The 23,753-nt window shown below is 48.2% G+C and overlaps 1 pseudogene; it reads left to right on the top strand.

Moving 5' to 3' along the window:
• Positions 1 to 1,689: 1,689 nt before the first annotated feature.
• Positions 1,690 to 20,124, top strand: LOC114709193 (annotated as a pseudogene).
• The last annotated feature ends 3,629 nt before the right edge of the window (positions 20,125 to 23,753 follow it).

The raw sequence follows: 23,753 nt of genomic DNA, 5'->3' as shown, positions 1-23,753 counted from the left end.
CTTCGGCTATGTTTGCCGAGTGCGTGTTCTGACTTGATCAACAGGCTGGACGCGTTGACTCAACAGCTAAGGACAGCCTTTAGCCAGCCACACTGCAATCAGTAAGGATGAGCAGAGAGGCTCGAACAGGAGGGGTTGGAAACTCGGTCCAGAAGGAAGAAATGGAAGTTAGCTGGAAGACTGGGTTAATACTGTGTGTGGCGAACACACTCTGGAACACATCAGAGAACACCGTGGCTGGCCGAGAGCAAGAATGCCACTTTGTTAAAGGTACCCCACAGTCACTTGATCAAGTCTGTTGATGTGAAAGCACTCTGGGAACTGGCAGGCTCACGACAAGCTGTTTCCTCCCCTTACCCCTGGCATTAGTGTTACGGGGTGCCCCAAGAAACTCTGTTCTTTTTTGATGTTTTATTTTTGTGAGGAAGAACCTCACTATGTAGTTCTGGCTGGCTTGGAACTTACAATGTTGAACGGGCTGGCCCAAACTTACAGCAATCCTCCTGCCTCTGCTTCCTGGGTGAGAGTTAGGCATACGCCACTGGCATTTATAATTTATTTTTTATTCCATCTGAATTAGTGTAAGGTCTGTTATTATCTCTCTGGGTTACTTACTTGTAAGTTTCTCAAGGCAAAGCTTGGTGTCTCGTCCTTATTGGCCACCCTAGAAATGGGCACACTATTCTCCATACCGTGGGACCTGAGATATTATGAAGTATGTTACATAAGACAGAAAACAGCTTGGGTGTGGGGTTATGTGCAAAAGGCACAGTGTCCACCAGCGCTGACCTAGAACCCAGGAAAGCCAGGATGTGAACTCTAGCCAATTCTTGACCCCCAACACGTGACTCTGCTTGATGACACTCACAGGGGCCCTTGACCACACAGAGATTCCTTTGTCCTTCCAAGGAGAAAACAAGGCCTCTGCCCTAAATATAGGCCATCCAAGCGGTTCCAGGGCCTGGCCCAATTCTGAACCAGCAATTGTCCATCCTCCCTCCTCAGCCTCTGTAGTTTATCTCTTGTTGACAAGTGTCTGGCTAAAAAGGGTGCAGGAGTTATCAGTGGGAAGGAGGAAAGGAAAAGCTTCCCCACGCAGGCATTTCCAGCTCTGTTCTCCTCATTCCATTGGCCAAGCACCTTAGGATGACTTTGAGAAGGGTCTTGTGTGAGTAATCTGTTCTTATTCAAGATGGATGTGGCATGCTATGCCCAGGGACAGTGTTCCACAATACCCAGATAGCTGCCTGACAACTTCACTCTCAAAGAGACGGTCTTTTCTATCGCCGTGACTCCAGACTAAAAGATACACCAATACCTGTTCCCTATGAATGTGGACTTCTTCAGAAAGTCTTTGGAGATATAACCAAGCTCAGATGAATCTATACCACAGTCAAACTGTTCCTGTCTTGGTTTTGTTTCCTGCTGCTGTGATAAAATGGCCTGGCAAAAATCAACTTAAGGGAGAAGTATATTTGGCTAACAATTCCAGGCTATAGTCTGTCACTGCAGAGATGGGACTTGAAGCAGCCAGTCACATTATATCCACAGTTAAGAGCAGAGAACAGTCCTCTCCTAGCTTGGGCTTAGGTTCCGGTAACATGGCTAAACAAACCAAGAAGGTTTGTTTAGAAGGTCGGGATTGTCGGGAAATATCATAGGACCTGCTATGGTGACTCCCTCTGGAAAATGGTGAAGAAAATTGAAATCAGCCAGCAGGACAAGTACACTTGCTCCTTCTGTGGCACGACCCAGATGAAGAGACGCACCATTGGCATCTGGCACTGTGGTTCCTGCATGAACACAGCGGCTGGTGGGTCTGGACCTACAACACGACTTCTGCCGTCACAATGAAGTCTATCTAGACTGAAGGACCGGAAGACCATTAGAAGCGTGTGCTACTGTTTGAGTACTTGCCTAGCCTGCGATAAATGGGTTAATTTACAAAGAGAAAGAGAGGGTAAAGAGGAGAGGAGAGGGGAGGGGAGGGAAGGGGAGGGAAGGAGAGGGGAGGGGAGGGGAGGGGAGGGAAGGGGAGGAGAGGGGAGGAGAGAATAAATGCATGCATACTAGTGTTTAGCATCCCCTGCCCAGGGAATGGTGTCACCACAGAGGGTGAGTGTTCCCACTAATCAAGATAATCCCCCACAGACATGCCCACAGACCAAACTAATCTAGACACTCCCTCGTTGAGACTTGCTTCTCAGGCGATTCTGGGCTGTGTCGGGTTGACAATTCAACCATCACAGGCCGTATGTCCAGTGTGCATACCCTGATTTTCAAATGTGGAATTTGGACACATGATATCGGAAGCAGGGACTGGAGTTGCGTCGTCCAAGCCAAGGAACGCTAAGGATGTTTGACTCATCAGAAGCCAGAGCAGAGGAGGAAGGGCATTTCCTGGGGCTTCTGGAGAGAGGATGGCCTCTCCGGCATCCTGATTTCTGCATTCTAACTTTTAGAAACGTGAGAGAATAAATTTCTGCCATCGTGTGTGATATTTTAAGCAACTCTAGGAAACTAATAACTATTGAAAGCAGGCAAGGAGGAGTTGGGGAGGCGACTCTGTGGGTTCGCTGCGCAAACATGAAGAGCTGAGTTTGGATCCCCAGGATGGAGTGGGGCGGCATCCACATGTAGCCCCGGCACTGGCAAGGAGAGACGGGAAGATCCAGAACCTTTATGTCCAGCCATTCCAGCCAAAGGGTGACCTTCAAAGTCAGGCAGATACCCTGTTTCAGAAAATGATGAGGAAAAGACACCCCAACGTAAGCCCTGCCTCTATGTGTGCAAACATACACACACATACACACACACACACACACACACACACACACAAGTGTGCACGCACACACGCACACACTTTTAAAAAGAAAGTAGACAGAGGAAATGTTCGGGCTCCTTACTCTCCTTCCCTAGTATGTTTTATTCATAACAGCATCATTTTAAATGTTATGTCTGACTTGTTTAGTTTTAGTCTGCATCCTTCTGTAAAACTGAAGCTCTGTGGAGACTCTCATTCATACAAACCAGGGCTTGGAATGTGACAGACAGACACTGAACAAACACTGAGTGAGGGGACAGACGGGACATTTTCTCTCCTTTAGCGTGACTTGGGTAGGTGTGGGGGACATTAACATGCTCACTTGCTGACCGTCACCTTTCTCCCCCCCTGGTTTGATAACGACGAGGTGCCAGAAGGAAAGTGAGCAAATTCTCTGCTTCAGACTCTCCATCCCCATCAACAGAGCAGGCATTTCTCGTCTAGATCGTATGATTTTGGGGTCTGAATTTAGGATGGATTTGTGGTTATCTGAGAAAAAGGGATCCAATGGCGTGGGGACCTCCAGGCTAGCCATTCAAACTGCAATCGCTAAACATGTCTTGGTACTATTCTGAGCTCTTACATCTGAAGATAAAGGTGAAACCATTTTATTTTCAAAGTGAATTTATTGAGGCCTGGGCTTCTAACTGTTCAGCTGGACATCCTGTTCTGCCTCAGCCAGGTGAGGGGATGTGTTTATTTTTGCCTTTATCTCTGCGTGGTTTTCCCACCACCTCTCACTTTTCCAAGGGCACTGGGATGTCCCGAGGGAACGAAGAAAATGATTTGAGAAGGGAACACATGTGTGGTCTGACTTCGACGTTTTCCAGCAGCCGCTGCCTGACAGCATGTGTTCCTGGCAGCAGTGACGTTTGCAGAATGGCGTGCAAGGGAGTACTGAGCAGTGGTCAGGGAAGACAAGAGCCTGCGTACAGTGAAAAGGGAAGAGTGAGCAGAAAGGCCGTTCAAAGAGCGCCCCACTTCATAGGGACACCCCGCAGCTTAGGGTCAGTCTGTATTCCTGCTGTGTGGACGGCTGAACAGAAGCCACCCACGAGAGTGGTCCAGGTAGGGTGGGCCCCAGGGGCTGATGAAGAACACTTTCCCTGCTAGTGACTGTATTTCAACAATGTGCTATTCTGTTTTATTTTATCATAATTGTCACTCTACATTATTTGAAGCAAGCCCTTAAATCAGTGTGTCAAAGACCTAGAAGTAGTGATGGGTCCCCTGGACACCCTGCTTGATCTCACACTGCCCCACACCGACTCCTTAAGTGGTTTCACAGGATATAAATAAAAGGACTCACCACATGAACCTCTAAGTTAATAGCTTAGTGCTTGGCTGGTCACAGAAAAGCATCTTTTTTTTTCTCATATTTTCTTATTAATTTAGTGAAAATGATTCCATTTTTCTCAGTACTACAGAGAGGTGGATTCTAATGTCTTCTTGTCCACTTGACAGATAAGAAAATAAGCTTTGGAAGCTTTTGCTGGTATTAATATCCACAATGGATACTGCAGACCCAGAGCCCTCTGGAAATGACGGAGCCCACATCAACACCTTTCCCTGTCTTCTCCCTCCTGAGGCAGGAGGAAGCTCCTCCAAAATCAAGTCAATAGATTTCCTGTCCCAGGAAGTTGAATGTGGGATTAACCGGCATGCAGCTGTAGCTGTTAATATGTAGGTGCTGAAGGCAAGAGGCAGCCATCTCTCATCAGTAGCATGGGCCCAGGGCTAGAGACCGACCGGTTAGGCAGTCAGTTAAAGGGACAGAGAGACAGAAAGAAATCCCCACCACCACCCCGAACCACCTTTATACCCCGTTCGCTCTTGACAACTTTCATCCCTTTCTCAGCTGTGATCTCAGATTGGGGTACCACGAGACGACAACCACTTACTTTAATCTTGCTGGAGGTTGGTTGCACTTCGTGGAAATCAGCGTCCCAGAAAATGGCAGACCCCGAGATGAAGGTCAAACAGCCAATACCAGCCCTGCCCTGCCTCGGATCCCATCTATAGCAGCGCCATTCCCAAACGCTGTCACCAAGCCCCTGAGCTGACTGGGCTCCCACAAGGGTGGTAGTGATGGGGATGGGGAGGGGATGGAGAGAGCAGCCTGCTACAGTGATGCTGTAGCGGCAGGGACAGTGGGGGAGGGGGGGAGGGGCAGGTGTGCTGTTCAAATCCAGCTTCTCTGACTGTAAACACTTCACAGATGTGGGTGGAGCTGGGAAGGACACCTTCATTTCATGTAAACATCGCCACATCACCTCTCCTTAATCTAGGGCTCCTGGAGAGGTGTTTGTTGGTATTTACTAATAATTATCTACAACACATCCCTGGGAATGTCGCAGCAGGCAGCTTGCTGGGGAGGCGCAGGTGTAAAGTGGAAACCTGAAGGGAAGAAAGGGGGTGTAAGACTTGAGAGAATCACTCAAGGGAAACCAGAAAAGTACAGTAGTGGGCCACCGCTTTATGCACCAGGCCCACGAGTTACTGAGATCCTGCTCTGACCTCCTCTGGGCTCCCCAGACCTTGGGATATGGGTGCAAAGAATTCCGATGAGACACACAGAGCATAGCATATTGATGGAAGACGGAGTTCATTACAGAATAAATTGGGGCACACTCACGGAGTGACGGCGCGCAAGGGCTAAGGGAAAACACTCTCACAGGGTGACGGGGGGGGGGGGGGGGGCATCACACCCCCAGGGACAATGCAGCGGAAAATACTCTCACCAGGTAAGAGGGGACAATATCCAGAGAGACTGTTTTGCCAACCTGTACTTCTTAAAGTTTGGGGAAGCAGACTGTTTCTTCCCAAGTGATGTTCTCATGTCTCAGTGACTGAGAAGCCTTCCCCACCTCCAGCCCCAACCCCGTTCAGATTAACTCTAAAGGGGGACGGCCAAGGTCATGTTCTCGCTCTTTGCCACACCTCCTCCTGCTATGTAGCCATAAAGTTTCAGGCCCCTGGAGTCGGGCTTAGACAGGAATTAATGAATGACCTTCTGGGCAGTTCAAGATGTCTGTCTCCTCTCAGGGATTTACTATTTAATCTATGTCTCTGGGTGTTTCTCTGTGCACTGGAATGTGCATGCAGGGGTCTGTGGAGGTCAGAAGAGGGCGTCGGATGCCCCCGAGATGGGACAGTTGTGAGCTACCTGGTGCACTCTGTAAAAACAGCGAGTACCCTTAACCCCTGAGCCATCCGGTCTGAAAGTCTTAATTGGAAAATTCTAGAAACAAACACTTCTTAATTTTGAATGGTACACCTTCTGAGAAGTGTGATAGAATCTCTCTCATTATAGTATTACATTATTACAAGTGTTCTATTTTATCATTAATTATGTTTATCTCCTTTATGCTGAATTTATAGTTTTAACTTGACCATATGTATGTATAGGAGGAAAGAGTATAGTGCTATCCACGGCTTCAGGCACCCACTGGGGGTTTGGAATGCATCTCCTTGGATGAAAGGGACTACTGTCATCCTAATTCTATGCCCTCCTGTATATTCTGTCTTTTCTGGAATTCCTCTACCCAATCTCCATTTCTTCTTCTTCTTCTTCTTCTTCTTCTTCTTCTTCTTCTTCTTCTTCTTCTTCTTCTTCTTCTTCTTCTTCTTCGTCTTCGTCTTCTTCTTCTTCTTCTTCTTCTTCTTTCTTTTCTTTCTTTCTTTCTTTCTTTCTTTCTTTCTTTCTTTCTTTCTTTCTTTCTTTCTTTTGTTTGTTTTTTGAGACAGGGTTTTTCTGTGTAGTTTTGGTGCCTGTCCTGAATCTCAATCTGTAGACCAGGCTGGCCTCAAACTCAAAGAGATCCGCCTGGCTCTGCCTCCCAAGTGCTGGGATTAAAGGTGTAGCCACCGCCGCCCGGCCCCAATCCCTATTTCTAAACCAGGTAATATGGCTTGCTTTAGCTGATGAAGTATCCATCCCCAAAGGTGAGACAACCGTCAGACTGAAAGAGCGTGTATGACTTCCTTCTTGTCCTCTCGCTTTTCAGTGGTCAGGTTGAGAACAGCCCGGGCTAGCCCGCCACAGGAAGAAAGATAGACGAGACATCTAAACTGGGTCAACCCAGTTAAAGCCATTTGAGCAGGCGCAGCTGAGGCCAGAAGAGCTGCCCATCTTGAGCCCGGCCCAAATGACCTACAGACAGGCTTGACTCTGAGCAAAGTAAACGCCTATTGTTGTGTCTACTGAGGTTTCGTGGTTGCTTGTGATAGCAGCTATTACAGTGACAGCAGATGGCTGATTCATCTGATAAAGGATACATTTTTAAAAGCTGTTTTACGAGCATTTAGGTAGCCCTCTAAGGAAATCAGATATAAAAATAATATCTCTACAAACTTGGCCTCATCATCATTGCCCTGCCGATGCACTTGCAAAACAACTTGCCTAGCCCTGTGCAGTTAAAGCCCATCTACCTCCTTGGAGCCCATTCTTCTTTAAAGCTCTTTCTCAGGGAAGGCCAAGTGGCTAGTCACAACAAAGATCCCAGGCAGGCTGAGTGTGCATCTAGAGGCTTTGCCTGCTGGAGGGCTCCAGCCCACTGACAAGTGGAATTCTAAGTCAGAGGTTTTTCAGATCCAAATGAGCATGTTTTAAAAAAGGGAATCTGTATGTGTGAGACCTACGTAGGGCAGTAGGCTTTTAATCTTGCCAAGCGACAGGTTATCTACAAACCAATCTCCAGTTTTACCTTTATCCTCACAGGATGTGCCCCACAATGAAGTTTCATGAACTGTATCATTCTCACACAGTAATCCTGCACCATCATCCATAGACACCAAATGGAGCAACCGATGAATTGATCTATAAGAAACACTGTTCTTGTTCCCTCTTCACTGTGCATGTGGGACCTCCAGCGGGACTTTCCTTCCCTCTTTGCTAGCTGCATCTTCCTGCAGGATTAACATGGGACTGTCTATAATTGCAGGAGCTGCCAGAAGAGCCCATGTACAGTATGATTTCTAGCCTGTAGGAGGGCTGGTAACTCTGTGGCAGTGGGTGGGATAGGTTGTAGCTGAAGATTTCCTGGTCCTGCATGGCCCATGGTCAGGACAAATCTCTCTCACCTGCCAGTCCCACAGCTGCTCATACCCAAGTAAACACACAGAGGCTTATATTATTTACACACTGCATGGCCTAATGACTCAGGCTTCTTGCTAGCTAGATCTTACATCTTAAATTAACCCATTTCTATAAATCTATACCTTGCCACGCAGCTTGTGGCTTACCAGTATCTTTACATGTTGTTTCTCATGGCGGCGGCTGGCAGCGTCTCCTGACTCAGCCTTCCACTTCCCAGAATTCCCCTCTCTCTTTGTCCCACCTATACTTCCTGCCTGGCTACTGGCCAATCAGCACTTTATTTATTGACCAATCAGAGCAACAATAGGTAAAGGGAGATATGGAAGCTCCTCCCCCCAGGGATTTGAGCTGCACTGGTCCTAGGCGCTTGAAACCTCGGACAGCCCACATATTGATTTTTCTCCCCAGTCTACATCTGTCCATCTCCCCTTTCTTCCTGTTCTTTCTAGCACTTCCTGTTCTTGCTAGCACTTCCTGTTCTTGCAAGTGATTGGCAGAGCAGTGCCCCCACCAGGTATGTTTAAGAAATTAACGAACCCTGCACCATCCTGGTCCTCGCCTTTCACATTTGGATTTTAAAGCACCCAAACCCACGCAAAGGCAAGGCTAAGCCAAAAGTGCTTCTCCGAGCTGCAAAGCAGGCACCTTCTATCCGTCAGCTCTATGCTTCTGCTAAGTGTGTAGAGCTTTGCCATAATCCCCAGATGGTTACTGCACACGCAAAATAATTGAACCTCTGCAGGGATTAACTCAGCTCTAGTTCTGATTAGCAGAGGGCGGAGCAGGGCTGGAACAGCTCCTGGCTGAGATCTTGGGGACTGGATTAAGGGTCTCTCAAGCATTCGCAGGTGTTGAAACGTGAACAATCCAATCACTTAAATGTAAGGGAACTGCTAAATCCACCCCCCCCACACGCACACACACACACACACACACACACACACACACACACGCACACGCACGCGCACACACACACACACGCACACACACATGCACACTGCAGGAATGAAGCTGGAGAAGGCTCACAAGGAGGAGCCACAGGGGTCCTTGAGTCTGCTGGGTGTGTGGAAAGCCATGCTGGCTCTTGGGTCCCACGGCATAAAGTAGCTGGGGGCTGATGCCAATCAAAAAAAGGCCACCTCCCCATCCCAGCACTGCCGATGGCTGATTTAAGAACCACACTGAGGATTCAGTCATGAGGAACATCTATTTTCTTTCTTCCTTCCCTCGCCCCCATTTTCAGGTCAGAATTATCATCAGACATTTACTTTGTTTAAAAGTGGAAACAGTTTCTGGTTTTTCCTTTCTTCTAACAAGTAACCTGGAATTAAGCACTTGTGATTGGCAGTCTTCCCACCCCTACTCAGGCCCAGTTTGTCTTATTTTAAACCCCCACTTTGTTCCTCTGGAGGCCAGGAGGGATGAAACTCAGGTGACTTTTGGTGCATTGCTGAGGCAGGACACGTGTAAGTGCAGGCTTGGGCATGGAGGAGACAGAGGTCATGGGCTCAGGCTAGCACCAGTAGGACAGGGCTGTGTTGCCGGGCAAGGTCAGCAGGGGTCAGCAGAAGCAGGTGCTAAGCTGCCTGGGAGGAGATAGGGGTCGGGGGGCATGCCAGCCCTCTGTAAGTATGTGCAGACCTTCCTGGAAATGGAGCAGGCGGGCTTCCCAGAAACGTCTTCAGGAAGAGGCTGGGGTGGTCAGGTGATAAACTGTCTAAAGGTGAAAGGAAATATTGGGACTATCATGGGTCTTTTCAAGAAGTTGGGGGAGCGGTGTTCTTTGCCTGAGCAGAGGATGAAGAACCACGGGCACCATCAGAAGTTGAGGCTGAAGGCTGCTGCTGCAGCTGCTGCTGCTGCTCCTGCGAGGACTCACTCTTCTGCCCCCGGAGCTGCTCATCCACCATTGTTTTAGACATGTCTCTCCTTGAGCTGAAGGGATTCCAGTTGTCCAGGTCATGATCAGGCTTGAGGTGCCCTGGCCTGAAGTTACATGATGGTGGGTTGAGAGCAGAATTCACAGAATCCCTGGAACGGCTACAAATGCAGGGCTGGGATGCACTGGGTGGGGATTAAGTCTGTGCCACTTGAAAATACACTGTTGCAAGGGACAGACGAGCGAATTCAATTCATATACTAGAGGCCAGACTTCACGGACCTGGGGGCTTGTCTCCTTTCTGCAAAGGAAAAGCACCGGGGGGGGGGGCGTTACTTGGTGATTGTGGTATTGGAACTGTTGTGGGGTATTTGTGCACTGTGTGAAGATATATCGCTGTGATTGGTTTAATAAAAAAACTGAGTGGTCCATAGCCAGTCAAGAGGTACAGGTGGAGCTTCTGGGCAGGGAGAGAGGAAGTAGGAGATGAATCTCGGTGTGTGAGAGAGACACGGAAGGATTCGGACACACAAAATGGGATAGAGGTAAAAGACACACCATAGAACATAGGTTAATAAAATATGGGTTAATTTAAGTTATATGAGCTATTTAAAAACAAGCCTAAGCTAAAGGCCAAGCTTTCATAATTAATAAGAAGTGTCCATGTGGTTATTTGGGAGCTGGCTGTTGGGACAGAGAAAGACTTGTCACAGCACACATAGCTGATGTTCTCATGACCTCCAACTTTCCCACTCTCCAAGGGGCCCTCTGTGCCCTCAGGGCTGTCAGAAGGGGGATGGGAGGGTCCAGTGAGGAGGGAAGAAGGAAGGCTGAAGCGTGTACTCAGGAGATGACACCTAAGAAATTAAGGCTGCGATCCGGTCAGCCAGCTCGGTGTGTCTGACCTCAGCAGGTGTAGAGCGTACCAGGCTAGAAGGCAGGCTTGGCCCCTACCTGAAATCACACTTAGCAAAAGCGCAGACAACTGGAGGCAATGATAACACAGGACAGCAAACAGGGAAGTACTCTGCCAACCATGTTGGCAGTGCCTCCCTCTCCCTGTGTGAGCAATGGTGGGCAGGCTTTGAAAACTCTTCATCAACGTGATGTAAATAAATGATAGGAGGAATCACTGTCAACATGGAGGTGACTGTTACCCCATGTGGTAGAATATTATTTTAAGGCGTGTTATTTTTGTTTATGTTGCATTTGTTTAGCTCTGTGAAGCCGTGTTACTGTGCCTGTCTAAAACACCTGATGGTCTGATAAAGAGCTGAACGGCCAATAGCAAGGCAGGAGAAAGGATAGGCGGGGCTGGCAGGCAGTGAGAATGTATAGAGGGAGAAATGTGGGAGGAGAAAAGAAGAGATGGAGGAGTGAGGAGATGAAGCAGGAGCCAGAGAAGGGGAGGACGTTAGGGGCCACCCAGCCACACAACCAGCAAGGCATGGAGTAAGAGTAAGATTTACAGAAGTAAGAGAATGGGAAAAACCTAGGGGGAAAAATTAAGATAAGGAAAGCTGACTAGCAACTAAGCCAAGCTAAAGCTGGGCATTCGTAAGTAATAATAAGTTTCCATGTGTGCTTTATTTGGGAGCTGGGTGACAGCCCCCCCCAAAAGACTAAAACAACCCCACACCTGGGTCAGGAGCCGGATGACAGGTGCAGCATGGATCTGTACGGCAGAGCACATGGGAGGGCAGGAGCTGGAGTGTGTGAGGAAAGAGGCTGAAGGAATGTGTGCATGGTCTGCAACACTTGGGAAGAAAGCTGGTCCTCACGCTACACGTGAATCACTGTGGACCATTAGCCTCTGAGGGCAAAAGCGGTGCTTTCTGTCATCTCTCGGTACGTAGGGTAATGGGAGCACCCACATCCACAGTCTCTCGATATTTTAGTAAAAGGACCCAGTTTCGGCTGGGCACTGGTAGACACTGTGTCCCAACCTCCTTGGCAGCTGGGGGCAGCCATGTGGTTCAGCTCTGCCAGCCGTGGGAGAAAGTGATACGTACAATTTCTACCACATCCTGGCTGGGGCAGCTGCTCACCTTCACAAGTCCCCTTTCCTCCTTCCTGTGGTGGAGGACAGAGGAAACGCAGACCACAAATACAGTGAGGGTAAGCCAGCTCCCATCAGGAAAGCCAGGCCAAGAACAGAGCGATAGGGAAAAGGGAACCTGGGTCCCTACATGTCTCCGAAGAGCAGCGTCACCTTCCCCCCGGACAACTCTCCCTGCAGACACAATTGCCATGTTTGGACCAGTGTTTGGGGGTCTCTTTGTGATAGCTCCTTAACTTATACCCTCTTTTATACTAGTCCTCGATATAGTCACCCACTATTATTCCACAGAGGAAAGGTCCGTAAATGGCTTGGGAAACAAGTGAAGACTTCTCAAAGGAGAGAGGCGGAAGGCAGTGATTCAGCTCTATCTAGGGAACTGGTCGCTGTCAAACTCAATGGCAGGAAGAAAAGTGGGAAAGGGTGACTTCAGACCTGGTGGGAGCCTGCTGGGGTGGGGTGGCTATAGGTGATTAAATGGGGACCCCACGGGGCTGTCTATTAGTTCTTTGTTTTTTTTTTTTTTTTTTGTCAGTCCTAATTTGGACGCAGGAGAAAATTCAGCCAAGTTGCTGGTTATTAGTCAGCTGTTAGTCAGGTCTTGGCCATATGGGAGCGTTAATGTTGAGTCTCCTGGGTTGTCACCAAGGATAGCAATCTGGCTCCTTGCAAGGTTATCTCTACAGAGCCCACTACATTCCCAGATTCCTGTTGTAAGTAAGAGGGTGGTGTCCTGGGCAGGTCACTGCAGGCCATGGGTCAGAGGTCTTTTTAGGTGTGTGATTTTGCCCATTTGTGGAAGTCCATGGCTAATGAGGACAGCCCGATCCTGGGGGAACACAGCAGTGATGGGGGGGGGGGCGTGTCTGAAGGTAATCCCACCAGCACAGAGCGGTGGGAGAAAATGGGGTCCATGCGTCCTGATGGAGACAGAGAATGCACAATGGCAGAATAGAGGCCACCAGGGCCAAGGAGCAGGAGTGCTGTGACCCAGGCTGACTGGCGGCAGGACATTTAGTGACGCTCACTGCCAGAGACCAGGACTTGATCTCATCTTTGCCTGAAAGAAAGTGAAGAGTGGGCTCAGTACTCTCCACCCCACAGGGGTAACGAGGAGACAGTGTTCCCAGCCACCTTCCCAGAAGCCCAGCAAGCCACAAAGAACACCTTGTGTTTGGCAGGGCAGCAGTCAACAGAAAGGCTTGCTTTCTTAGTGTGAAGCCACTTGTGCGGAGTACCAAATGCAGAGGAGGCTGCTGATTGTCCACAGATGTCTGAGCAGTACCCAGCTGGCAGGCCTCAGCTCCCTTTTAAATCTGGTTTCCATTCCAGTGGCGTGTGGGATCAGGGACCCTTCATGAAATGGAGGGCGTGGAGCTGAGAGCTGGCGCTGGGCTGCCTTCCTGATTGGGTAACACCTCTCCTGGTTGTTAGTGGCAGACACTCCAGCTCCTGGGCCTTAGTTTCCAAGAACGTTGACTGTCCATCTCAGTTTGAGACAAGCTTTGTTCTCTTGGTACTTCCTCACCTCTAGCCCCGCAGGGCCTTCATTCCAAGGCTCTCTTCAGGCCCCAAGATGTAATGAGTCTTTCTCTGTCCCACCAGCTCCCAAATAATGACACAGAGACTCCTTCTTAATTATGAAAGCTTAGGCTTGTCTCAACTAGCTCTTATAACTAGATTAACCCATATTTTTTTTTTTTTTTTTGGTTTTTTCGAGACAGGGTTTCTCTGCATAGTTTTGCGCCTTTCCTGGAGTTCACTTGGTAGCCCAGGCTGGCCTCGAACTCACAGCGATCTGCCTGGCTCTGCCTCCCGAGTGCTGGGATTAAAGGCGTGCGCCACCACCGCCCGCCTAACCCATATTTTTAATGTATGTTCTGCCACATGGCGTTACCTCTCTTCCAACTTGCACCTCTTGTCTCCTCTCCATGTCTGGCTGGTGACTCCTCCTTTCCTCTTCCCAGAGTCCCCCCTGTCTCTACAAGTCCCGTCTACAGCTCCTTCCTAGCTACTGACCACTCAGCTTTTTATTAAAGTAATCACAGCAATACATCTTGACACAGTGTACAAATATCCCACAGCACCAAGAACGTCGGGCAATCTTAACAGAATCTGAGCTTTCCGTATCCAGGGCAGGCCCAGGAAAGGAGCTGACAGCAAGCTCTTGAATTTCCCAAATGTAACGCTACCAAAAGGGAACGCATGGTTCTTTCCCTGAATCCTGCCCTCTCCCCCTCGGCCGAGAGAGTTACTGGTTCCATCCGTACCATCACCATTTCTTGCAACAAGCTCTAGTTTACATCACCCACACATTCCCTCCTCTATGATGCCATTTTTCTCTGAGACAAGGTCTCACTATGTGGTCTTGGCTGGACTGGACCTCACAGCGTCCATCTGCCCCTGCCTTCTGAGTGCTAAGAGTAAAAGCTTGCATCACCACACATGCCCGAGAACGAGCTTCTTAGCTTTCTATTCAGCATGCAGTGTCAATGTCCCATCCCTCCATCACAGAGGCCATCTCCCTCTGCCCCAATCACTGCCCTGCCCTCTCCATCACAGAGGCCATCTCCCTCTGCCCCAATCACTGCCTCACCCCTCCATCACAGAGGCCATCTCCCTCTGCCCCAATCACTGCCTCACCCCTCCATCACAGAGGCCGTCTCCCTCTGCCCCAATCACTGCCGCCCCCTCCATCATAATGTCCATCTCCCTCTGCCCCATTCATGATGGTTTTCTCAAGTCATCCCCTTTCCCTCTCTCAGGGTCTTTCCTGGTCTGAAGTATTCCTACCTTTCCTGCAACTGGTTTTTAATCTTTTAATGTTTCATCTTAAATATTCTTTCCTCAGAAATGTCCCTGATGCCTGTATTCACAGGTCACCCCCTTGTCTCTTCCTCTTCGGAGTGTTCCTTCCACCCATTACAGGCTTCATAGTTGTTTAATTATTTTGATTATTATTCATAAGCAACTGTAAGAACTTATTCAATGTTATATTTTTAGTGCTTGGCACAGAGTAAATTCTAGAAATAGTTATTAAGTTGATAACTATGTGGATGGATGGCACTTGGGGAATGTCATCATTGGACCAGACCAAATGCTTCAAAGGTTACTTAGGTCAGTTGAGCTAGACCTTAGTCCACAAACTCAGAAAAATGTCAGTTCATTGGGTCAATTTGATATTCATGAAATGCCCACAACATGGCCATACATCTGTGAGACAGACGTGGAGCCTGCAGAAAAGATTGGTGGTAGGAAGTGAATTACGCAAACTCAGTTGAGGACAGGGTAATCTTGAGACAGGAGAGGTGGCAGGACTGTTGGGCACATCAAAGGAACAGCAGGATGTAGTCGGGGCATTTGGGAGCAGGCTGCCCACCTGAGCATAGTGGGGTGCCATTTCTCCCCTCTTCTGGGTTCGAGACTAGAGAGTAGGTACGAGCTCTTCAGTGCCTGCTGTTAACCTGACATCATTCCAGGCTTTGCATAGGAAGCACCTGCCGGGTGGGCATCATTATCACCTCAGGGCAAATGGGCAAACCGTCCAGGTAAGTGCTATACCACTAAACCAGTGTTGGAGGACCGACTCCCTGGGATGGCCTGGGAGGGAGAATTAAGCGTGTGAGTGCTATTGCCTACGCCTGGGAGAAAGGACAGCAGCAGCCGCTGACCTGACAGGGGAGTGAAGAAGGGGAACACTGAGACAGTGGCTTCAGCTGGTACCCCAGGAGCTGGGAGCCGGCATCAGAGCTGTTCTAAATCGAGGTAGACTTTGCAGGGTAAGGTGCGGCCCACCATAGCAAGGCCACTGTGTTGGTGGGATCTTGAGGCAGCTGATCACATTGCATCCACAGTCAGGAGGCAGAGAGAGATGAACGCTAATGCCTCGCTTGCTTTCTCTTTTTTATTTGGTCTGGCAGTTAAAGTCAGTCTTCCCACCTCAATTAACCTAGTCTAGAAAATCCATCACAGACAGGCTCGGAGATATGTCTCCAAGGTGACTTGAGATCCTGTCATGTGGCCCATCAATATAAACCACCATAATGATGTCCTTAGTCTAGGCCTCTCTTGTGTTCTTCAGAATCATAGTTGTGTTTAGCCTCTTCACTTAATAGTTCCTCAGACAGACTCCCAGTTCCGTCCCTCCTTCAACCAGTTCCCGGGACAGCCTTAACTGGTACCCTCCTCTCAGTTACTCAAGCCAACCTCCTTGGAGTCATTCTTCGTTACTCATTTTCTCTGATCTCTGTTTACTCCATGAGGATATTCCTCAAGGTCTCATAGCAGTCACCATGTCACTGAAGCCACGGCAGTTGGCTGATTACCCTTCAGGGCCGCCATCAACTACTTCCACCACTGTTTGGTCACTGTTCCCTCCAAAGGTGGCCTCCTGGTCCTGACTGCTCCACCTATCTATCCTCCGCCCTTGGAGTCTTGCACGGAGTCCTTCTGCATATCTGTACATTTCACGGCTTCACCTCCTTCTGGTCTTTGCTCACCGAGGCATCCCTGAACATACCAATCATTCTATCCCTAATGCCCACCACCTACAAATATACTGTATTCAAATAACTTTTCATTTATGACTGAGCTCCTCCCCAGACCCAAATGAAAGGCATAAACTTCACAAAAGCAAAGGTTTTTTGTTTTTTGTTTTCCCAATATGTTCACTACTGTTCCTCAGGTTCTAGAACTGTGCCTGGCATACTGCGGCACCTGGAAATACTTGCTAATTGTATTAGCAAGGTATTCAAAAGAATGTTCAGAAGTAGCCTCTGACTTATGCCCAAACTGGGTCCTTTTCACAACCCTGCAGTCCTCCTTTCTTGTGGAATCAACCCCTCAAGGTAGATGTAAAGGCAGTGAGGGGTCACAGGCAAATGCCGTCTCTGCACGAGGTCTCATGACATGGCTGGCTGGGTCTGTTAGACAGGCCTCTGACTAGGCTCTGCTGCTGGGCCAAGACCGTTTCACAGGTGCAGGTCGGCTGGCCTCCAGCCACACAGTGACTGGAAAGTAACAGTGTCAGGGCTGCTGAGTCAGGTGTGACTTCCTGTGATTGTGAGACTTCTTGCAGTTGTTAGATTCATTGCTGAGGCAGAGAACCCTGAGCCCCACACTTACATAACAGCCATCCTTCCAACAAACAGGGCCTGCTTCTCTGCCTCGGCTACTCAGTTTGAAGGGATTTTGGGATGAAAGAGCTTGACCACATTTAATTGAATGAGAATAAAATATATGTGGACCTCTATTATTTTTAAGGTGCTTTTTGTCGCTGGGTTTTGTTGCTGTTGTTATTGTTGTTGTTTTAACCCAGAGCCAGAGCCATGCAGAGCAAAAGAAAGGACTCTGGTCTTGGAATTACAAACCCCAAACCATGACCTTGACCTCTCACTAGGTAGTATTACAGCTTTGAGGTAGTCATTCATTCTGTCTACATTTCATTTCCAGCTACACAGTGAGGGATGATAGGACCAGCTACCATGGTGAGCTGGTGGGCTCCGGATTGAATTTCAGCCTCATACTGTTTGTTTGGACCTCCATGGACTTTGAAAATGGAATCCTAATAACTATAGATGGGACTTGAGGTCTCCATTTTTCTACAGTCTGTACCAGTCTCTGTTGTGTTCCGGCCAGACTCAGCCCTCTGTATCCATCCCCTGCCTGGTCTCTACAGCTGCCCGGTTTCCTTTCCAGGGGTAACAGCTGTGAATCTTCACTGTCAACCTGGCCGTTTAAAATCACCTAGGAGATGAGGTCAAGGGTCACCTGGTTTGGGGTTTGTGACGCCAACACTGGGGTCCCTGTCTTTTGCCCTTTGCTGCCTCTGGTCCAGATGAAAACAGCAGCCAACCCCGGGATTGAGTCTGAGGATTAACTAAGGGCAGGTCTGCCCTGAATGTGGATGGCTCCACCCCATGGACCGGGCCTCAGATGGGATAAAGGAGGAAAAAGTGAGGAGTTCCGCAGCCATGTCCCAACTGTTTTCTGACTGTACCTACAGCACAGCGAGCCACCTCACCATCCTGCTGCCGTGGCTCCCCCCATGATGGACTGCACCCCTTGAAACTGAGCCAAAATACATTCTAATCCTCTCTTACGTGTTCCTGTCAGCTGTTTGATCTCAGTGTGATGAGAAAAATGACTAACACCACAATCCAATGATTCTGAGAATGGAAGGCAGTTCTTCCAGTAATGGTGCCCAGTGGGTGACCACAGGGGAGATAAAGAAACTGCTTTCCAACCTAGAATGAAGGACCAGTAGCGATTATGTAACCATACGCGTCGAGTTAGTCCTGTGTTCAGTTCTATTAACTCTGATGCACTTTTTTTTTTTAAAGATTGAACTTTTCTGTAGCAAGGTCTCTGAATTGGGAAGACTCTCTTCCCACAAGGTAAAGAACTCGAGGCAACTTGGTGCAGGGAGGAGGGTCCCAGCCAATGCAAATATGCCCCTCCCCTACCACATGATACAATATAAATATCAAATTCTGAAAATGAGCGGTGTGGATGGGTATAATTCCCTCTTGGATGTCAGAAATAAAAACAATCTCCAGGTCTGGGGAGATAGCTCAGTGGCAGAGTCCTCACTGCACTGCGTGGGGACCTGAATGAATCCCAGCCCACCCACACAACAAGTTGGGTACACTGCGCATGTCTGCAGCCCCGCGACACTGTGGGGAGCAGAGGCAGAAGGATCGCTGGAGCTCGTCGGCCACGAGCCTAGCTCCATGTTCAGTGGGTGACCCTGTCTCCAAGGAACGAAGTAGAGATCGAAGAATGGGGGCACCTGGTCTCCTCTGGGCCCTGCTCACACAGAGACGTGTGCACCCACGCACACACACGTGCACAACACCACATACACAGATATCGTATGCACAGGTGTGCATACACAAAAATAAAAATTTAAAAATAGCGCCATTCATATGAACTGGTGTGTAATTAGCTCAAGGGGATTTTACAGGCGTGGACCCTGGGGGTGCCAGATGTGGCCTAAGGCCTTTTGCTGGCTGCTGGATTCTAGGTGAAGCCCTCTGAGAGAGGTTAAGAGCTCCTCAAAGAGGAACCCTCTGCTCAAAGGATTAAAGCAACACAAATTGAAATCTAAGCCATTAAATGAAACAAAAAAGAACAATGTAATAAAAAGACTGTATACTTAAACAAACAAACAACAAACAACTTTGCTTCATCCAAACATCTCCCTTGGATACAAACGTTCAAGCCCCTAAACATCTCTGAATGTGAAAGGATAAGCCTGCCTTTTCTGTTTTGTATGGAGGGTGTAGGACAGCGCTGAGTAGAGCGTGTGCCTGTCAAACAGATGCAGGGTTGGAGGTTTGACTCTGTGGAGATGCACTTTCCCATCTTGCAAGATGGTGGGCAGAAAAACACAAAAAACAAAAAACAAAAAAAAAACCCAAGAAGCCTGACACAAAAGGGAAGAAATCTGCAGCCGATAAGGCTGGTGGTGATGCCCCTGCCACTGGTGCAGCCAAAAAGCGGGACCCTAAGGTTAAAAAGCTCACGAAGGGGAAGCCCCATTGCAGCCGAAACCCTGTCCTGGTTAGCGGAATTGGCGGGTGCTCCCGATCTGCTATGTATTCCAGAAAGGCCTTGTACGAAAGAAAACACTCAGCTGCAAAAACCAAGGCTGAAAAGAAGAAGAAAAAGGAGAAGGTCCTTGCTACTGTCACAAAACCGGGCAGCGCTGACAAGAAGGGTGGTATGGGGTGGTTAAGCTTCGAAAAATGCCCAGGTATTATCCTACCGAAGATGTGCCTCAGAAGCTGCTGGGCAATGGCAAAAAGCCCTTCAGTCAACACGGGAGAAGGCTGCGGCAGTGTGTGCCAGCGTCCCTCCTGGGACCGTCCTGATCATCCTCACCGGGCGCCACAGGGGCAAGAGAATGGTTTTCCTGAAGCAGCTGGGCAGCGGCGGCTTGCTACTTGTGACTTGACCTCTTGCCCTCAGGGTTTGTCATGGCCACCTCTACAAAAGTTGAGATCAGCAAGGTTAAAATCCCCACACACCTGACTGACTGACGCTCACTTCAGGAAGAAGCAGCTCCACCAGCCGGGGCACCAGGAGGGGGAGATCTTCCACACAGAGAAGGAGAAATACAAGATTGCAGAGCAGCGCAAGGCTGGTCAGAAAACTGTGGACTCGCAGATCCAAAGATCAAAGCTGTTCCTCAGCTCCAGGTCTACCTGCGATCTCCGTTCTCTCTGACAAATGGGGTGTATCCTCACAAACTGGTTTTCTAAATTGCTAACGACCTAATTAAACAGCTTCATATGTTTAAAAAAATTTAAAAATTAAAAAAGAAATTGCATAGATCCCTGGTATATAATGTGATGTTCTGAACTATGCGGCCATTTTGGAATGCTGACTCAAACTAAAATACACGTCCCCTCCCATACTTATCATTGTAAGATGATACGCCAAGGAGGATGGTAGCAATGCTTAAAATCTACTCAGCAGTTTTCAAGTATATAATTTTAGTCACTGTGGTGTGCAAGAGGCCCTTGGACTTACCCCCCTCACCGAAATTTTGTGTTCTGTGAGCCTATTTTTATAGTCAATTAAGTAGCTATCGATGATATAGATCTCGAGATGGCAGATCCTAAGGTGTTTATCTCAAGCTTCACCATTATCCATTGCCTGTAACATGATTTGCTAAACAGTTTTATTATAAAAAAAAAAAAAAAAAAACAAACCCTGGAGCCAGATATTGGGGTGAAAACTGAGAGATGAGTAGAGTAGAACAAGCCAAGCCACAAGCTCCCACCTCTAGGAAATCCTCAGCCCAAGACAGTGAGTTCCTGTTTCCTCATGCCTTATATACCTTTTTCTGCCCTGCCGTCTTACTTCCTGGGGTTAAAGGCCTGTGTGCTTCCCAAGCAAAGGATTGAGATCTCAAGTGTTGGGATTAAAGGTGTGTGCCACCATGCCTGGCTCTGCTCCCAGTGTGGCCTTGAACTCACAGAGATTCAGAGGACCTCTGTCTCCCTAGTGATAGGATTAAGGGTGTGTGCCATCTCTGTCTGGTCTCTGTCTAGTGGCTGGCTCTGTCCTCTGATCCCCAAGTAAGTTTTATTGGAGTGCACAGTATATCACCACAACAGCCTGCCTTCCAGCAGTCTGGATGGTCCTTGCCCTTTCCATCTTAGGAACTCACCCTGTCAGTCCCATCTGTATATCTGTTGTCCTGTAGACCATCCTGATGACCAGGATAGGGCACAGGACTTGCCCTCTGTAGGAAACAACTGGTCACATGTTTCATCCTAGTGTGTTGTAGCTAAGTACTAATAGAAACATCTCCTTTGAAAAGATTACGTATTTATTATATATACATCAGATCTCATTATAGATGGTTGTGAGCCACCATGTGGGTGCTGGGAACTGAACTCAGGACCTCTGGAAGAGCAGCCAGTGCTCTTAAACTCTGAGCCATCTCTCCAGCCCATTATCATTTTTTAAATAAGGGAAGTATACTTAAAACATATTGTTTTTAAATTTTATTTTGTGTGAATGCATCTTTTGCCACAGGTATATCTGTGCACCACATGTATGCCTGGTGCCCAAGGAGGTCAGAAGAGGGCCATGGATCCTCTGGAACAGGAGTTACAGACAGTTACGGACCACGTGGGTGCTGGGAATCAAACCTGGACCCTCTGGAAGAGCAGCTGGTGTTCTTAAGCCCTGAGCCACCCCTCTAGCCACCTTTAAAAAACAAAACCAAACAAACAAACATTAAAACTCATAGCTTTTCTTTTAAATTAAAGATGGGCATGTGTAGCGATCAGGGAAGAACTTCCAGGGGTTGGTTCTCTTCTACCCTATCACTCAGATTGCCAGGCTTGGTGGCAGGCACCCTTGCCAGCTGAGCCATCTCTAGCCAAAAGAAAGCCATCTTACCCGTGAGAGAAGAAGGAGTGGGAGGAAGATGTTCTGAGGGTAGCCGCTCTCTGGTTGAACTAAATTATTAGTCAGTGCTGGTGCTGGCCTCTGTGCTGGGTAATACCAAGGCTTCTAACTCTTAGGGGTGAGAAGAGGTCGAGCAGGAACCTCTCTAATGCAAAAACCAGAACCTTTTCTTTCCACACACATTCTCTGCATCAGATGTCAGGACACATGCCCTTTACGGGTGTGGGGGATTGTGGGGGAAGGGGGGGAGTAGCCTCCTTGTTCTATTCCTAGCAGAATGCCAGCCCCATTGGAATCAATGCTGGCACTTCAGACCCAGATAAGAGTGCCACCTCTCACACAGGGTAGTGCATTCCGCAACACGGTGGCTGAAGTTCACCGCTCTCAGGGTTCAGCTTTGTTAATTCAGACACGGTGTTCCCAGCATCCCACACTTCTCTCCTGGCTCCCTGCTTTTTCTTGTAGGAGAGAGTACAGGAAAAGAGGTGGATCCTTCCAGTAGGGCAGTGTGGAGTTTCCTGGGAATGCAGTGCACAGGTGTTCAGGCATCTGGATGGGGGGAGGGGGGTTCTCTCATTTCTACTGCCTTCCAGTGAATGCCAACAGCCCCAGTCCGTAGCTGGGAGGGAAAGGTCAGAGAGTTGAAGCCCATCCCTTCCATCAATATTAGTTTTCTTTTGCAAGCAAGAGAAGAGCTATCTTATTTCCAAGAGCCCTTAAAGGCATGCTCGTATTTCTGTGAGCAAGTTACCCAGCCTTGTTTTGTTTCTGATATTATTTTTCTGACCCACTTAAGACAAACGGGCCTCACGCCGCTCCTTCTAGCCCCTAGCACATGGAAAACACATCATCATCATCATGCTACCCAGTGAGCGCTAAGCTGTGCCCCACTCCCACGCTACCCAGCTTTGTCCAGTCATGGTTTGAAAGGGATGATAACTCTTCACGAGGCATTCCTCTGTGACATCTGCTCCCTTCACCAGCTCACAAAGCATTAGCACAGAGGTTTCCTTTGCTCCTTGGGCCATTTTCAAAGGGTAAACTTTCTAAATAGTCCTGCAGAAATCACCAAAAAGAGAGAAAACAGGAAATTAAATGAAGTACTAGGAAAGTCTGCATATGAATCTAATTTTATTTTTCCTACTAACGAAGATAGCACACCCCGAATGCTGCACAACACTATAACAGAACAACACAGTAGCAGTTATAATTGATTTAGCATCAGAATTCGTATTGCAAATGTTCTCTTTTTCTCCTGGTGCTTCGTGGAAAAGGACATTTCTCTTAAAAAAAAAAAAAAAAAGGAACCAGGAATTTGCATGTGTTTTTGTAATCAGAGCAGGCTTTTGAAAAAGTTTCTTGTGTCCTTGATAAATAGATTATGTGCCTTTAATTTGTAGAATAAAATGTACAAAATACTGAGAACAAATGGAAATATACTTTGATTAAATCACATCGATCCAAACGCTGCTGCTGAGCCAAACACACTGTTGTTTTCCCGCCTCTGAAAGCTCCAAGCACAAAAACAAGCAACCAAACAAAACAGAACCCCAAGGCAGATCTCAGCTGGAGGAGCCTGGTGGTGACAGATGTCAGGCCCCTAAAGAGCAGGGAACACATAAAGCCGGCATCCTGGGGTAACTGGCAGGTCATCGATAATTCTGAGACCTCCTCCGGTGTCCAGGGCTGCTAAGGATAACCATCACACTGCCAATAAGATGACCAGCCATCCAGACCCTGAGTCTCTGGACCTGCCCCAAGGTGAGTCTTTTTTCTAACCACAGAATCCATAGCAGCCACTCCATGCTTTTAAAAAAATTAACTTTTAAATTTATTAGTTAATTTTGATTTGTGTGTGTGTGTATATATGCATGCGTGCGTGCGTGCGCGCAAATATACACACTGTGCCCAAGGAGGTTAGAAGAGGACATCAGTTGTAAGCCACTTGATGTGGGTGCTGGGAGCT

This window comes from Peromyscus leucopus, chromosome 11 (genome assembly GCF_004664715.2).
Source record: "Peromyscus leucopus breed LL Stock chromosome 11, UCI_PerLeu_2.1, whole genome shotgun sequence".
Lineage (NCBI taxonomy): Eukaryota > Metazoa > Chordata > Mammalia > Rodentia > Cricetidae > Peromyscus > Peromyscus leucopus.
Note: the sequence above shows the minus strand (reverse complement) of the source record. Positions and strands in the feature narration are given on the sequence as shown.